The 19,051-nt window shown below is 43.6% G+C and overlaps 1 long non-coding RNA gene across 1 annotated transcript in view; it reads right to left on the bottom strand.

Annotated features, from left to right (window-relative positions):
* LOC124790092 overlaps positions 1-19,051 on the bottom strand; it is a 518,638-nt gene that overhangs the window by 157,515 nt on the left and 342,072 nt on the right. Inside the window, exon 3 of the long non-coding RNA XR_007016218.1 lies at positions 15,939-16,007. This is a non-coding gene — a long non-coding RNA (uncharacterized LOC124790092). The remainder of the gene's footprint in view (positions 1-15,938; positions 16,008-19,051) is intronic.

Below are 19,051 nucleotides of genomic sequence, written 5' to 3'. Positions count from 1 at the left end.
CCTGAAATGTGGCTGACCAATACGGTAGCAAGGTGCTCCCCCACCTCGACAGAGGTGCGAGCTGACCTAAAGAACGGCCATGTTTTTCGGCACTCTGCCGCTGGATCTTGTGTTGGTAAGACCTGTCTTAGGTGTGCTCCGTAAAGACAAAAGAGTGGAGACATGGTATGCATGTGAAATACTTAAGAGTAGTTTGGAATAATAATTTCTCTATTTCAGGAACTTTTGTGGGGAGAATTAAATGTCAGGCAGGTAATATTAAGGGGATCGTAGTAATCTTCGGAAGTGACCAACTGTCACAATGAAACCACGTGTAGCAATAAGTTGAAATACTTCCGAGTGCTTAAGTTAAGCTGAATTACTAGTGTGTGCACTATAAGTTGGAAATATTTAAGAAATGGCGTGTGCAGGACTTGAAATTAGAGACGAGTACTTCCACTTGGTGAGTACTGTGTGAGTCTCAATCTGTGTATGAGACAAAGGATCAAGAGAAGTACTCGTCCATGGTATCTGTTGAGGACTCGCGTGTGTGATGAATATGTTCTTAATATTACTTTGCGTGTTATGTTTCCGTGTAATGCTTGATTCAAACTATAATACTCAGAGAGAAGCAAGGTGAGTCAGCCGTCTATTCAGCAACGCCACTTGTCTTGCGTTGCACAGGAAGGCGTGCATATATTCTCCAGAGTTCGTAGTACGAAGCGGGGCAGTGTCGTGTGAAACTGGGATGAATATTAATTGTAGTGGGAAAGCTGAAAGTGATGTGATTATAACGTTGTGACTATTCTTGGTGTTATATTGTATGTTGCCAGTGTAATGTATTTCATGCAATATAAGTATGTGTGGTTTGCATGGGAGAGTATCAAGGTAGGTTCAGAGGCAGTGGGTTATGCATGTTCCTTTTGTACCGCTCGGTCTGGAGGAAATTTTCGTGATGATGGGTGTGAGAGTCGAAGTGTGAGATATAGCAAAAGATCCACCATCCTATCCAGAAAGTGCACTGTAGTGTTAGATAATTACGAGACCATAAGATAGAGAATCACCAATGTAAGGCCATGCCCACTGGGTGGAGTTTCTCATGTGCAATTGTTGTAGAAAATGTAATGGTGTGTTTAGGTTATAGAATTTATCGGAATAAAAAAGACAGTGAAAAGAAAAAGATTGGTGGCCTTTTCCTTCGAATTGTATGTTGTCATGGTATCCAGAATTTATGATGTGTGCGCCATTCATATTCAGTGCGATGGCCACGTGTTGATCAAAGCCGTTAAATAAGAAAGAAAATGTGGTATTGCCAGTGCGTAGTGAACAGTCAGAGTTGTGTAAATTACTAATAGTCAGATGTGCGTTTCCGTTTCCGTTGCGTAATATTCAAACAGGAGAATAACTTGTAACTTAATTGTGAGTACTAGAGTTCATGTTACTTGATAAATAAGAATGAGTCCACTCGCTTGGCAGACCACTCATCTTGCAGGCCTGACTGCTTGATGCCACAGTATGAGCAAGGCATGTGGGTGCCTCTCAATATGGTCTTTAAAACGTGACGCAACCTTACGGAAGAATGTTTGCTTTTTGTTGCGGGAATGATCATTGTTCAGTTTGGGGAAGAATTACTGTACACATTACATTTCCACCGCGTACAGTCAGTATGGTGAGGCTCAGAATGTCTTCACAGAAAAGTATGGTGAAGTGCAACGACCACGTGCACCATCTTCGAGCTGTACGACAAGTTCCTTAAGACCGAAATTGTGACATTTAAGTCCAAAAGTGATCGGTTGGAAGTGCTAACAATGCAGAAGTTGGAAGAGCGAGGCTCATTTTCTTTGAGTCACACGAAGCCTGCGCGATTCAGGTCGAGCCAGTACGGTACATCTGTTGGTAGTGCTCACATGAAATTACGAATTTGTTTATAAAATACACCTGTATATAATACTTGCTGTTCATTAGCAGTTACCGTAAGACTATGGGAAATGTACAGCCTTCTGTCAGTGTAATGCTAGCCGGCCATGGTGGCCGAGCGGTTCTAGGCGCTACAGTCTGGAACCGCGCGACCGCTACGGTCGCAGGTTGGAATCCTGCCTCGGGCATGGATTTGTGTGATGTCCTTAGGTTAGTTAGGTTTAAGTAGTTCTAAGTTCTAGGGGACTGATGACCTCAGAATTTAAGTCCCATAGCGCTCAGAGCCATTAGAACCATTTTTTTGCAAATGCTAGTTAGAAAAAAACGATTTTGGGATGAGGAGAGATGGAGCACATATCACTTTACTTGGCGTACGGCAAATTCTGATCAGATGCACGAGTACCTCCTGCACGGAAAAAGGAGATGTTTGGGAGAGTCATATACATGACTGCCCTGTTTTGTGAATGAAGAATAGAGACCACTTTCAACAACTTTCGTAATCTCGTAATTTTCCGATAAGGTTGTGTTACTCTTGAAAAATCCTGTATAATTTTGTCCAGCTCTCGTCACTAATTGTCGGCAGCGCATGTGCCCCTTCCTGGAGGAATTTTCATTGTACAGGAACATTACTCAGGTGGCAAGACCAATAGCGTTAAGCGTTAATTGTCACTCACAACTGCATCTTATCGTTTGAAATTCCCTCTAGATGGTCTTAATCGACAGAACGAGGGAGAATTGCCCACCACTTGGCGTACAATTTCTTCCGTCGTAACTACGGCCGGTCCGCTTTGCGTTAGGTAATTCTCCTGCCACAGCTGTTGTGAAAGTTAGAGAGCGGCAGATATATGTCCGAGCCCCATCCATCACCAGGGCTGCCCGCTTCGCTTCCTCTCTGCGTCTTGAGTCTCAGAAATTTGCACGCGGCCGCTGTCGCGCCTGGCAAGTGATTCGCTCGTGTCGGGATGATTAACGGGTCTGTGTTTAGAGAGGCGGCTTACCCTGTACCAGATGCGGTAGCTCTGTGCCGGGTGATTAATGCGGCTGAACGGACGAAACCACGAAGAGGCTCGCATGGGCGCACTTCGGTTACGCGTCAATCAGCGGCAGACGTCAGAGTGTTTACACAAGCCAGTAAGAGGTGACGGGAGCTGTCAGGCGGCTTAGCTCACCACAGCTCCACGCCTACATATCTTGGGATGTCCTCAGCTCTCACACGTGTCTTCATCGTAAACCGGTATACAAGACAAGCTTTACACAACCGCCAAATAAAAGTTCGAACGCATTCTACGCAGCACTGAAATGTTAGTTGGCAAGTAATGTCTCTTCCAGTTCATTGATCACAAAAACGGAGCAAATAACATCTACTATTATCTAACGGAAACGTAAGTAACTTTTATTGAGGTACATCCGTCTTAACTTCTATGGCGAGTCAGAACGTGCTAGCAATACCTTTTTTAATCAGTCCCAACCTTTTTCAGTGAGTTTAGTATCGAGGGAAAATGCAGGCCGATACAGTCGAGCGATACTGATACGACTGATGAAATCACTGACGATACCTTCGCGATGGACTAGGAAACTGTCATTCATAAACTGCACCTTATACTGCTTTCTGAACGGAGGTACACATATAATCTTTGCCATGCGCTTCCTTTGCCATGCCCTCGGCGGTGGTTCGCAGAGTATAAAATCTAGGTGTACATGTAAATAGGTTACCGACATTCAACAAGTTGAGTATGCCTGCGATATAAAGAACTATATGCAAGGCTGCTTATGAGGGTCGTTTAATTACATATACACCTACGTGATTACTCCGCTATTCACAATAAAGTGGCTGTCAGAGGGTTCAATGAACCACCTTCAAGCTGTCTCTCTACCGTTCCACTCTCGAACGGCACGCGGGAAAAACGAGCACTTAAATTTTTCCGTGCGAGCCCTGATTTCTCTTATTTTATCGTGATGATCATTTCTCCCTACGTGGGTGGGTACCAAAAGAATGTTTTCGCAATAGGAGGAGAAAACTGGTGATTGAAATTTCATCAGAAGATCCCGTCGCAACGAAAAACGCCTTTGTTTTAATAATTGCCACTCCAATTCACGTATCATGTCTGTGACACTATCTCCCCTATTTCGCGATAATACAAAACGAGCTGCCCTTCTTTGTACTTTTTCGATGTCATCCGTCAGTCCCACCTGATGCGGATCCCACACCGCACAGAAATACTCCACAATAGGGCGGACAAGCGTCGCGTAAGCAGTCTCTCTAGTAGACCTGTTGCACCTTCTAAGTGTTCTGTATATGAATCGCAGTCTTTGGTTTGCTCTACCCACAATATTATCTATGTGATCGTTCCAATTTAGGTTATTTGTAATTGTAATCACTAAGTATTTAGTTGAATTTACAGCCCTCAGATTTGTGTGACTTACCGCGTAATCGAAATTTAGCTGATTTCTTTTAGTACTCATGTAAATAACTTCGCACTTTTCTTTATTCAGGGTCAATTGCCACTTTTTGCACCATTCAGATTTCTTATCTAAATCATTTTGCAAGTCGTTTTGATCATCTGATGACCTTACAAGACGGTAAATGATAGTATCATCTGCAAACAATCTAAGACAGCTACTCAGATTGTCTCCTATGTCGTTAATATAGGTCAGGAACAATAGAGGGCCTATAAAACTTCCTTGGGCAACGCCGGATATTACTTCTGTTTTACTCGATGACTTTCCGCCTATTAATACGAACTGTGACCTTTCTGACAGGAAATTACGAATCCAGTCGCACAACTGAGGCGATACTCCGTAGGCACGCAGTTTGATTAGAAGACGCTTGTGAGGAACGGTGTCGAAAGCCTCCTGGAAATCTAAAAATACGGAATCAATTTGACATCCCCTGTCGATAGCCCTTATTACTTCATGAGTATAAAGAGCTAGTTTCGTTTCACAAGAACGATATTTTCTGAATCCGTGCGACTATATGTCAATAATTGGTTTTCTTCGAGGTACTTACTTCATAATGTTCGAATACAGTATATGTTCTAAAACCCTACTGCAAATCGACGTTAGTGCTATGGGCCTGTAATTCAGCGGATGAATCCTACTTCCCTTTTTGGGTATTGGTGTGACTTGAGCAATTTTCCACTCTTTAGGTACGTATCTTTCTGTGAGCGAGTGGTTGTATACGAGTATAATTGCTAAATATGGCGCTATTTTATCCGCATACTCAGAGGAACCTGACTGGTATACAATCTGGACCGGAGGTCTTGTCTTTATTACGTGATTTAAGCTGCTTTGTTACACCGAGGATATCTACTTCTATGTTTCTCATCTTGGCAGTTCTTGATTGGAATTCAGGAGTATTTACTTAGTCTTCTTTGGTGAAGGGCCGGCCGCGGTGGTCTTGCGGTTCTAGGCGCGCAGTCCGGAACCGTGCGACTGCTACGGTCGCAGGTTCGAATCCTGCCTCGGCCATGGATGTGTGTGATGTCCTTAGGTTAGTTAGGTTTAAGTAGTTCTAAGTTCTAGGGGACTGATGACCACAGCAGTTGAGTCCCATAGTGCTCAGAGCCATTTGAACCATTTTTTTTTTTTGGTGAAGGAGTTTCGGAAAACCGTGTTTAATAACTCTGCTTTAGTCGCACTGTCATCAGTGACTTCACCGTTGTTATCGCGCAGTGGAGGTATTGATTGCGTCTTGCCACTGGTGTGCTTTTTGTATGACCAAAATCTCTTTGGGTTTTCTGCCAGATTCCGAGACAGAATTTCGTTGTGGAAATTATTAAAAGCATCTCGCATTGAAGTACGCGCCATATTTCGAACTTCTGTAAAACTTTGCCAATCTTGGGGATTTTGCGTTCTTTTAGTAGCACAACACATTTTTCTCTCGGCCAGTTTCGGTTGGAAACAAACGGAATTTGTTGTGGGACATGGTGGAATATGCCCGCTTAATCTCATACACTTTCATGAAGTTCCAATAGGTAGCGGGGCTATATGTAGCCTTCAAAATGGCATCTGTAACGGAGGTGTGTTACACGCAGAGAGCTGTTACCTAGTGTCTTTTGGCGAAAAACCAGAACATCGCAGATATTCATAGGCGCTTGCAGAATGTCTATGGCGACCTGGCAGTGAACAAAAGCGTGGTGAATCGTTGGGCGAGGAGCCTGTCACCTTCACAATAAGGTCGCGCAAACCCGTCCGATCTTCCGCTTGCCGGCTGGCCGCACAGACCTGTGAGTCACGCACTGTACTAACGTACGGACATTCTCACTCAGCGTGTGCGACCCCACGAAAATACAGACGAATTTCCTCTTTATGACAACGCAAGGCCTCACACAAGTCTGCGCACCCAAGAGCACCTCACAAAACTTCACTAGAGTGTTCTTCGTCATTCACCCTACAGCGCAGACATCACTCCTTCCGACTTCCATCCGTTAGACCCAATGAAGGATTTACTGCGCGGGAAGCAGTAGATGGAATCTCGGGAGGTTACTGATTGATTCCGACGTCGACCAGTAGAATATGACAATGCGGGAATGAAGGCCCTCCCAGTAAATTGGCGTCCCATTGGACGGAGTTGTTGATAAACACGGTTTATAGCCAAAAGAATGGGGAATAGTATGGTGTATTAGCATCCTGAATAAAACCAAATAGCTTTCAGAAATAAATGTATTACATTACTTACGGAAGGTCCTCGTATATTTTTAGACTGTTCAAAGGACCAGCGACTTTGAATCACTTCAGTGTAGGTGGAAGAGAAATACGTGGTATACACAGGTGATGCATAATTGTGTTTGAACTGGTAAATTTTGAATGTAGCCACGAAAGCATAAAAAAATACAGTAATGGGTTTTTCCGATGACTTAGAAGCAATGCGTTACCTTTGTTTGTGCTGTGGGTCAACTGTCACGGCGTGACCCATCGATCCTCCTGGGGGTCTCCTTGGATTTCGACATCATTTTTGGCGTCATGATCACGGAAGATACTCTTTGCGAAAAAAAAGAAAAAGAAAAACGAGGATCCACGAAGGAGTTATTCAAATTGGTCACAAATTGGTATTAAAAGACGTATCGAAGTAGAATGCAAAACTGTAAACTTTGGTGGTCGGTGGATGAACGTGTGACGCTGCAGCGTACTCTGGTTGTCATTCGCGGCACCTTATACCAGAGCGGTGCGTCGATGATAGTCTACGCCCCATTTTGTTGCTCTTCATGGAAAGCCATCCTCGACTTATATTTCAGCAAGATAACGCCCGCTCGCACACGGCGAGCGTTTCTACCGTTTATCTTAGTGCCTGCCAAAACCTACCTTCGCCAGTAAGCTCGCTGGATGTCTCCCCAGTTTAGAAGCTTTGGAGCATCATGGGCAGGGCCTCAAATCAACTCGGGATTTTGACGATCTGTCGCGCCAGTTGGGCACAATTTGGTACGATATCTCTCAGGAGGACATACAACAACTATATCAATCAATGCCCAGCCTTATTACTGCTTACATAAGGCCAGATGTTCCGGCGTAGTGGCAAGCGCCGGCACGACGATCAGGAGCAGAAGAGCAGAGAGGACTGCGAGACGACGTCAGCCAATAGTACGCTGACGAACCAATCTCTAGGACGACACCGAGACAGGAGCGGCATCTAGGCGAAGAGAATACAAGTGCCGCGCCGCCTAGCCGCGACCGGAGTGAAAGACGACCCGTCATAAAAACGCTACAGCAGTGACTTGTGAACTGTATTGTTTTGCTTGCATTCAAATTATATATAACAAATGACAATGATTATTTGCATGTCGCCATCCCATTTATTGTTTGTCATCTTCTATTACGGTACTGCTGCCTCGTTTTCTTATTCCATTTGCTAGCGTCACTAATTTCCTGTCTTACTTCTCCGTGAGCGGCAGCAGCAGCGCGTATCGATAAGTGCACTGTCGTACCATCTCTGGAGCGACCGATAGTACTTCCGGGTCGTCGTGCGTCTGGTAGTCAGTTGGAGACGGGCCAGCAGTGCAGTCGTGACGCAGCAGCAGTGAAGTCGAGGACGGAGAGCCGGTGAGGCGCCGACAGCCAGTGCTCGCCGATCACTGACGACACACATGAACTGCCCGACGGAGGGAGATAGGAGCGGGACGACCGTTGGTTGGTCGTTCGGTTGTTTTGCCCTTAAGGCGTCAGATGGTTTGGGCCTCCAGCCGATTTTTAATTTAAATTGTTTGCTCTTAAAGTGCCAGATTCTTTGGGCCTTCAGCCTAATTAAGAACTCTTTTAAAATAAGGCTTTGCCTTTTAAATTTCTGATTTTGGTTGAGCCTTCAGTTATTGGCCTTCAGCCTTTTTTTAAATTAAAGTGGTCTTTCCCTTAGGGCATTAGATTGTCCGGTACATTCAACCGCTAATTAAGTTCCAAAACCAAAGCTGTGTTTTGTTTTCATTTTTCTTGGTCCTTGTAATGTTTCATCAAATAAAAGGTTGTATGTTCGAGTGTAACTGACAATCACTTATTCCGTGCCCTTTCCACAACTTAAACTACCTGTCCTGTCTTGCGGGTTTAGTAGGGCGTCTCACAGCTTCCTAGGCACCCTATATTAGACGAACTGGCGGACACAATACCAGAGGCTGACCAGCACAGTTCTGACTTGCTCAATTTGTGAAGCTCTTTATCTTTGTAAATCTTCCAATTTTTCTGAACTTTTAATCATTTGTTTGTCCGTACACGTACATCATAGATTCCGATTTTCGTCCCATTCGTTTAACTTCTTCGTGGTACGTCGTTTTCTGGTGTCTTATGGTGTATCACAGCATCGTTCACAAGCATTTTTATGGAGTTCTCGAAGTGACCACCAGTTCATTCATAAAATAGTCGCCTCCTGAAAAGAGCACACTGGTTGCTTCGGAGCGCTGTACACGGTGTATAATTACTGCTAGATGTTCACGCCACATTGCACCACTAACGGTAGTTATACCAATGACCTAGCCTAAGTGTAAGAACAGCGGGTGCAAACAATTTTTAACCGATTGTTACCGGATTTCAGTATCACCCCTTATCGCTGACAACCGATTTCAAATCCGACAGGAACCTGTGCAGCCAGTAAAGGCATATCCATCTCAACCAGTTCCCAATCGAACATTGCGAAGAAAACTGCATTAATGTGGAGACCGTGAGTCTGATACTCTGCTGAAGCTACTGCCCAGTGTGTCTGTTAAAAAAGGCGCGTCTACAATGTGTCAAATAACATAGCAACTCGACAGTAGCTAAATGGAGGCTTGTTGTCCGACGAGTCCTGGTTTTGCGATTGTTCAACTGATGTATGTATCTGCGTACACTGGATAGCATCTGAGTTAAGATTTCCACTTCCGTTCACGACCACGGACCGCAGAAGTTACTGCAGCGGACTGACAAGTGCCTGGTGTTTCGTAGTGTCAATTAGTGGAACACGCAGTTGCGGTAACGGCACCACGTAATCAGGCTATTACGTATCCCGGCTGAGCACTCCGTAGCAAAGACCAGCGTTACGGTGTTGAGGCTACTGTCTCACTTGTACCAGTCCTTTCAATTTAACTTCTCATAATTTGATAACTGTCTGTGGTTGGTGAGTACAACGGTACGGTAGCAGGTTCGAATCCTGCCTCGGGTATGGATGTGTGTGGTGTTCTTAGGTTAGTTAGGTTTAAGTAGTTCTAAGTTCTAGGGGACTGATCACCTCAGATGTTCAGTCCCATAGTGCTCAGAGCCATTTGAACCATTTTTGACTCTTGATTGGAAGTATGTCTGTAATCGTGCAAATTGATTAGCGACACCTATACAGCAAAGTCGCCGACTCCATCTCGGTGATGGAACCCCACGAGAGTATCGTGTTTGCCATATGTATTCGTGGTTGGACCACTAATATACCTAACGATTTCTGACGTAGGATAACCAGCATCATTAGAGTGGCTCCTGACGATGATATTGTCTGTAGCAAAGTGTCGTCGTTGAACAGTGTTAAGGAAATGTATGTAGACGCGGCCAAAATTAACATTTTTAATGAATGAGATCTGCCGTTAATCATCGACATATCTACATCCACGTCTATACTCTGCAAACCACCGTGAGGTCCATGGCAGAGGGTAAATTCCCTTATATCGCTTGTTAGGGTTTTTTCCTGTTCCCTTCACGTATGGAGCGCGAGAAGAATGATTGTCTGAATGCTTTTGTGCTTGAAGTAATTATTCTAATCTTATCCTCACGATCCCTGTACGAGCGATACGTAAGGGGCTGTAGTATATCCATAGCATAATTATTTAAAGACAGTTCTTGAAACTTTGTGAACAGACGTTCTCGGGAAAGTTTACGTCATCTTCAAGAAACTTCCTGTTCAGTTCCTTCAGTATCTCTGTGACACTCTTCCACGGATTAGACAAGCGTGGAACCATTCGTGCTGCCCTTCTATGTATACAGTCATTATTCCCTGTTGGTCCTATCTGGTACGGGTCCCACACACTTGAGCAATATTCTACAGGGTGTATACGCGGACAAGAAAAAAATTCCCGGATTTCCCAGTTAAAATTACACTTTCTGCCGGGTGAAAATACACTTTTTCCGTGTTATGTGACCGTATAATTTTCGTCAGAACTGTAAAACTTACCAATCCTTTGAATGGTTATGGTTTTATACATGGGCGTAGAACTTCCCGGACCTTTAGAAAACCAAACTCAGTAAAAAAAAAAAAAAAAAAAAAAAAAAAAAAAAAAAAAAAAAAAAAAAAAGTGGAAAGGTCTTTGGTGTGCAGCAACATGTACGCTGCGTATTTTCGTATTATGAAAGTGTAAATTTAAATTCCACCAAACACCGCATGTTACTTACCGAAACATTCAAATCAAGATTGCAGTGCGCTTTTGTAGCCAGTTATAGCTCGTCACGTGATCTCGCCAGCCAATGACAGCGGATCTTCTACCGTAGGACACGTGATGTAATCAGCCAATAGCAATATTTTCTTTTATTTATTAAATACCGAGCAGCACACATAGCACACACCTGTTGTGCACTTTGATCACAATAGCCATACATCAACACGATATCGACCTTTTCTGAAATTGGTAAACGGTCCATTTTAACACGGGTAATGTATCACGAAGTAAATACCGTCCACACTGGCGGAATGTTACGTGATACCACGTACTTATACGTTTGTGACTATTACAGCGCCATCTATCACAAAGCGAAAAACGTGGTCCAACTAAAACATTCATATTTCTTTACGTACTACACGACTATGTAATAAAAAATGGGGGTTCCTATTTTAAAAAACGCAGTTGATATCCGTTTGACCTGTGGCAGCGCCATCTAGCGGGCCAACCATAGCGCCATCTGGTTTCCCTCTTCAAGCTAGACGAGTTTCGTTCTTTGTAGTTTTTTCGTTTGAGGCTTATTTCGTGAGATATTTGGCCCGGTTACTATCAATGGACCACCCTACATGTGTGTGTGTGTGTGTGTGTGTGTGTGTGTGTGTGTGTGTGTGTGTGTGTGTCAGAGAGAGAGAGAGAGAGAGAGAGAGAGAGAGAGAGAGAGAGAGATAATGTTCATAACAAGCAAACAGTATTCGATTACATGATTAGTGGAGAATATGCGAACAATCTCGTATCGTTTAATTATATGTAGACCTTAATCTAAAGCCAAAAATGAACAAGCAAAATCCGTAATATAGAGAGGGCAGGGAACACACAGATTTTTCGTGTTGAAACTGTTGGGAACAGCCCATAGAGAAGTCAGAGAAGTCGGAGAACTTAGATGGACATCTTCTTGGGCGAAGTTAGAGAACCGGTATATCAGTAAGACTGCGACAGTTCTGCTGCCACCATTGCATATGTCGCGCAGGGGTCATGAGAATAATATGAGATTAGGGCGCACATAAAGGCGTAAGTCCCTCAATATGTGGATGAAGTAGTAAAAAAGCAGCTAACATTCCTTCGAAGTAGTCTCCGCCACGCACTGTTTATTGGCTTGCCAAGTATGTTCACCGCACAGAAAACTGGATACCCCACCGTACAGAACAGAGCAGTCCCTTGACTTGGTTGCTTCTGTAACAACATAGCGTGGGGCAGTTCTGGAAAGTAACGGTGTGATTACTCACCAACTGTCCTTGTCCTGAACTGGTTTGTCTAGCGGTTTGCTGCACTGTAGCTAGCCTATCCGCTGTTATAACTCGCGATAATTGACGATCCCGCCTCATACTGTCTTCTTTTCCTTCCTCCCCTTCTTCTTCTTCTTCTTCCTCTTCTCAGGTGATACGCATTTGGGTATTCCATTTTCAATCGTTCTTGTGACGTGATCTCTCAGTTTATTTCTGTACGCCTTGGTATGTTCATTTACGTTTTTAAGCCTTAGTTCTTGCCTGACTGTTGTACTCCTTATCATGCCCGGTAGTCTATAGTCATCTGTTTTTAAAGAACTCATTTTCACAGCTAGTACTCCTCGTTTATTTTCAGATATTATCGTCCAAACCTCACTCTCATAAACTGGTTCAAATGGCTCTGAGCACTATGGGACTTAGCATCTGTGGTCATCAGTCCCCTAGAATTTAGAACTACGTAAACCTAACTAACCTAAGGACGTCACACACATCCATGGCCGAGGCAGGATTCGAACCTGCGACCGTAGCGGTTACACGGTTCCAGACTGAAGCGCCTAGAACCGCACGGTCACACAGGCCGGCTCTCATAAACTATCGATAGTATTGAAGTTAAAGTCTTCTGGGTTATTAGGCCGAGTCATATTTCCTCTAAAATGATCGACGTTTCCACCCCTCTGCTAAAATCTTCCTTAGGATCCACTGGTGTCCACTGCTGCTGGAACAATGTCAGAGACGAGTGTCGCGTCCTCTTATAAATGGGAGTTTTCCAGCAGTCGTGCTGGAGAAGTGGTAGTATTAGTTAAAATTCTTATGGCTACCATTGCTCGGTCATAGTCATAGGCTAATATTCCCGCACTGATGCAGAAGAAGGGGCGTTGTTGGCTAAACTCCTGTGGATACTATTTGTATACAGATGACCTGATAACACAATAGGTGACAGAGTGTACAGAAAGCCGACTAACACTAACAGGTATTTAGATGTCACTTCGCACCACCACTCAGCCCAGAAGCAAGAAACACTCTTTTTTCAAGTGCCTTCCGTATCAGCCATGACGACAACTTGGATTCGGAGTTGAATTTTTTAAAGAGGACATTGAAGGCAAATGGCGATGATAGTTATTCAATCGACAGGGCTTTTTGGCGGAATATTAATAGCGCTAGTAAGAATGACGAGGAACCGCCTTCTCACTCCGTTAGGTTACCGTTCGTTTCTGGGGCCACAGACCGCATAAGCAAACTTCTAAAGAAAAATGATATTCAGACATCTTCCTTTGGTCAAAACAAAATAAAAGATTTCTTTCGACGGAAAGTAGATGCCACACAATTGCCTCCACAATGCAGGCGCCTATCAAGTGACATGTGGCTGCGGCAAAGTGTATTTATGCGAAACGGGAAGAAGTGTTACAGAACGCATTAAGGAACACAAACGGCACATGCGGCTAAAACAGAGTGCAAAATCGGCAGTAGCGGAGCATCATGAGAAATGATGATTTTAATAACGTAGTGTGCTGGCTAAGAAAACAAACATTTATGGAAGAAGGGTCAGAGAAGCGGTTGAAACTTCCTAGAATGCATGTAATTTCAGTAGAGAGGACGGCTATAGGCTTCCGGCATCGTGGCTTCCTGCCATCAAGGAAGCGAACATGCCGCCGCGGTGCGTGAGTGACATAAACAACCTGCTGCAAGTCACCTCGGCGGACAATAATATTTTGGGTAAACATTCCTCCACTCTTGCTCTGTCCGTTTCGAATCTAGCCAATGATGACGGCCAACCAATAGCAGTAGGAGGAATTTCAACCAATAACCCTTCTCCAGCACAAGTGTGGAATAGTGCCTTTCTATCCAGTGGCAACGGGCCACCAATAGTATCCACATGGGTTTAGCCAACAACGCCCATTCTTCTGCATCAGTGCGGGAATATTAGCCTATGACTATGGCCCAGCAACAGTAGCCATAAGAATTTTAACCAATACTACGACTTCTCCAGCACGAACGCGGGAAAGCTCCCCTTTGTAAGAGGACGCGACACTCGTCTGACAGTGTTCTAGCAGCTGTGGACACCGGAAGATCATGAGGAAGATCCCAGCAGGGGGGTCGAAACGTCGATCATTTTAGAGGAAATATGACGCGTCTTTATAACCCAGAAGATTTCAACTTCAGTGACAACGCCCACGAAAGCCTGCAGAAATACATATCGATAGTATTGCCATTGTTTTGTAGAACTTAAGTAAGCTCTCTTTCCTCGCCTTTTCATTCAGGATCCTATATATGGTCCCATTAATATAATTGAAACTTTTTCTGTATATCTTTTTCGTTTGTTCAAAATGATTCAAATGGCTCTGAGCACTATGGGACTTAACTTCTGAGGTCATCAGTCCCCTAGAACTTAGAACTACTTAAACCTAAGGACATCACACACATCCATGTCCGAGACAGGATTCGAACCTGCGACCGTAGCTGTCGCGCGGTTCCAGACTGTAGCGCCTAGAATCGCTCGGCTACTCCGGCCGGCTTTTTCGTTTGTGAAGGAGGTGCTATTTACCAAGCAGGTGAAGTCAGTCACTTTCTCTGTTTTCTGGTCGTTTATTACAGTTTTGCGTGGGTCTGGGTCCTGTGCTTTGAAAGGATGGAACAGTGTCCTTGCTGTCGGTTGCAAGATGATCATCAATAAAGATTGTTGTCATCAGATAACTTCGTTGGTTAAGTCATGGGCCTAAGACTCTAGTTTCTTTAGCAGTTGTCTCAACATAGAATGAACACAAATATTAAAAAATATCAGAGTCGTAATGCAACCTTATCGTAAGCCTAAATTTGTTGTTACTGTAACATTCATACGACATACAGGACCCCTATCATCAACCGTCCTTGCCTGCTAATTTTGGCGGTGGCAGTTTTTTCTCAGTCGGAGTGAGTACAAAGCACAGTGGAGCATGTGAAACCGAGTGTTCACAGGATGTCGGATATGGAATGTCTCGTGATTCAGGTATCTACGATCTGACAGCAATCAGATGAAGTGACATGCTCATTCTGTGGTCTAGTGTCACCACGATGACTAATACCACATTACCAGAGCTTTCTCTTTCTCTCTCTCTCTCTCTCTCTCTCTCTCTCTCTCACCGTCAATTTATCAGGCATGTGTGTACTCTGAGACCGTTCAATAGCATTCACCACCCCATACCGGGGCCAGCCATTTCTTATCCAGCGTATGTGTCACCATGACACTGCTTCTGGCGAAAAGTTAACCAGACACTGTACCTTTCTTTCTCACGTCGAATCGTGAACTAACAGCAACGAACTTCAGGAATTTCTAAATATTTCATTACGCAGCTACGCTGGAAATTTTATTGAAACAACCGATTTCAGCAAATACATAGGATCACCTCCACGTTATTTAGGTGGGATCTGCATAATAAAAGTATTAGGTAGTTTGCAACACTGACTTCCGTTGGTTGAAGGAAACTTCAATTTGTTTTGTTTCTATTTCTGTGCATTCATCCAATGGCATCCATCGTGATATAATGGTAACATTCAGGCAATTTGGAGTAGCTGGAGACTCTGTTGAAATCGAAATAATGGAAAGTAAAAGCGTACTGCATAGTGTTACACCAAGTAACGAGGTGAATATTTCCTGGCGGTAAATAAATAGCAATTAAAATGCACCTTAAGGTTTACAAACAATATCTCTTTCGTAGTGATGCATATCCCCTTCAGGGCAATCTCAGTAAGACAACCGAGGATATATGTCTTGAAATACTCACATACATTTAACTAGTTTCATATTATGATATTTTTGTGACTTCAGTCGCAAAACTGGCTACGACAATATGATGTGTTACAGCCTAACTCAAGCAGTCGCTACTAAACTACAGGAGTTAATTGTAATCAGAAGTGTCACCTGTGGACCTTCAGATAGCCGAATGTGAAGAAAAAGCTTACATTGGAAGCTTACCGTGTTGTTCTGGCTGTATCACAGGCAAAGCTGACTGCTTAGTTCGTCTGCATTGGCGAGTGCTCCAATCTGTAACAGTAACGATACGTACTGTTATTTCACTGTATCACACATACACACACACACACACACACACTGTGATACTACCACTTCGTTTCAGTTAACTTGTCCTTTCCTTGTTAGGAATGACATTCATTCAAGCGTGACTCATCGTATTGAAACACTAACGATAACCTGTAGTAGCTGCTCGATAATGTTTTGCGCTATATACCTAACGATAATATTATGTGAGCTGCTGGACTTAAAATAATACGTTGTCATTACGTTCTGATGAGTGTGTAGGTAGCTAGCTGTAATCACAGTTTCATTCTAACTGCAAGATGGTTGAGGACTGAGAATAAACCTACAAATGGGACAAATTAATAAAGCAATTCGGACAATCAGCATAAACATTAACAAATGATTTTAACACGTAGCACACACAATAATATAGAACGATTAGACAAAAAATACGCAGTAAGTAAATATATATGGCTGAACTGCACTGCACAAAGGATGCAGCGTGCAGTGCGGTGGCTGGTCATTTGAGTATTTGTGTGGGCAACACTTCACTTTACAAATGGCGGTTTTAACCAGTTCACTTTACAGTAATTAACGCGAGAAACAAGAGTTAATGTGTCACTGAAATGTAAACTTTGCGTAGTTAACATTTTAACATCGTCGCATGTATCGAAAGAAACTATTTTCACTGGAATTACATCACCACAGTGCGTCTACTGCATAATGATGAATTCAACTTATTGCCTTTCGGAGTCAGTTTTGTTGTCTCTTTCACAGCTCATAGCACTTCAGCACATAAAACTGCTTATTATTGATATAAACTGCATTTGTCGAATACTGAATATGTTAATTAATCTGGTACCAGCTTCTACTTTCATGATAGTGAAATATGAACAGACTTTGATACATGGAACGCGCAGTCGGTATACACTCAGTACTTACTGAAGGAAACACGTAAAACCAAGTGCAGTAGCTAATCCAATAATTACTCAAATAAAACAGCACAGTCGAGAGAGCTTGGCTTTACAAAACTAAACTTGACTTCGCATGCTAACGTCCTGCGAGCGTATTCACTGTATGCCCAGCACTAGTGACAAAAACATTTAAGATTTGTAGTCACATCAGTGAGCAGTTTTGTGCCTCTCCTGTAGATGCCATTTAATGTTAACTGCTGTATTAAGTTACTATCCAACAGCTCGTATTGCAATTAATCAGCTGCTTCCTTATTCTCGCTAGCTAACCAACGACCCAAGCCAAGTTGCGATGTCCATTTCATCATACCATTGGCTGGCGAGGAAATACCTGTAGAAATTTAGCTAAGACACTCCATGATGACGGTGTACTGCTGTGATATCATCGGCGACTCAGCAATTGCACTCTATGCAGAGTGTTCCTGGAGGGATAGTCAGTGTTGAGGGGTATGAAAAGAACGATTTTTCGAAGAAAAACATGTCCAGTAAACATATGCTCTGAAATGCGTATCTTAAGAGTTATGAGCACTTCTTCATCTTCCATATTGTGAAACAAATCTCTTCTACTGAAAGGTCTTCGTTTTGCATATTTTTCGAGGAGGTAGTATGGACCAAAACAAGAAAAATATCGTCTCATAAACAAGGTCCCTAAAATGCATACAATAAGAGCTACGAACACCTGTTCAGTAAAAGAGATGTGTCACACACGATCGAAGATGAAGAAGTGCTCATGGCTCTTAATGGATGCACTGTAGAGCCAATGTTCCTACATTTTTCTTTTCACTGCGAATGCTCGTTCCTGTCAGGCCCCTGAATACTGACAATTCCTCCTTACACTGTTTACAGTAAATTAGAGGCTGAATGCGTGTCTGCTCAGCGACAAGTAGTCTTCACGACTCCACAAAGATGACTCGAGAAATGGTGAGTCAGTAGCCCGTTCTTTGTCCATCGACACTTCCCCTAACTGACGTACATTGCCATCTTGTTAAAAAATTCAGCTATTAATAGCGAATACTGTGTTCGAAAATTCCAAGGAGGAGGAGGAGGTACACTTGGAAAGCGCCGGGAGACACGGGGAAATTCTAATAACATCACATATTGATCAGGCAAACATTTCGAAATCAGATATTGGATTGTAAGGCGTACCCTGGAGCAGAATGGACTTAGATCACAATTTAGTAATGATGAAAAGCAGGCTGACGTTTAAGGGACTAGTCAGGGAGAATCAATGCGTAAGGGAGTGGGATACGGAAATACTAAGGAATGGAGGTACACGCTTGAAGTTCTCTAAGGCTGTAGCTACTGCTATAATGAGTATCTCAGTAGGCAGGTCAGTAGAAGAGAAATGAACATCTCTAAACAGAGCAATCATAGAAAAATTTGCAGGGAAATTCAGGAGTGCAGAAATACAGGTCACTTAGGCATGAAATACACTACTGGCCATTAAAATTGCTACACCACGAAGATGACGTGCTACACGAAAGTTCACCGACAGCAAGAAGATGCTGTGATATGCAAATGATTAGCTCTTCAGAGCATTCACACAAGGTTGGAGCCGGTGGCGACACATACAGCGTGCTGACATGAGGAGAGTTTCCACCCGATTTCTCATACACAAACAGCAGTTGACCGGCGTTGCCTGGTGGAACGTTGTTGTGATGCCTCGTGTAAGGAGGAGAAATGCGCACCACCACGTTTCCGACTTTGATAAAGGTCGGATTGTGGCCTATCGCGATTGCGGTTTATCGTATCGCGACATTGCTGCTCGCGTTGGTCGAGATCCAATGACTGTTAGAAGAATATGGAATCGGTGGATTCAGGAGGGTAATACGGAACGCCGTGCTGGATCCCAACGGCCCCGTATCATTAGCAGTCGAGATGACAGGCATCTTATCCGCACGGCTGTAACGGATCGAGCAGCCTCGTCTCGATCCCTGAGTCAACAGATGGGGCATTTGCAAGACAACAACCATTTGCACGAACAGTTCGACGACGTTTGCAGCAGCATGGACTATCAGCTCGGAGACCATGGCTGCGGTTACCCTTGACGCTGCATCATAGACAGGAGCGCCTCCGATGGTG

Source organism: Schistocerca piceifrons, chromosome 3 (assembly GCF_021461385.2).
Source record: "Schistocerca piceifrons isolate TAMUIC-IGC-003096 chromosome 3, iqSchPice1.1, whole genome shotgun sequence".
Lineage (NCBI taxonomy): Eukaryota > Metazoa > Arthropoda > Insecta > Orthoptera > Acrididae > Schistocerca > Schistocerca piceifrons.
The sequence above is the reverse complement of the archived record's forward strand: the minus strand, read 5'-3'. Positions and strand labels throughout refer to the sequence as shown.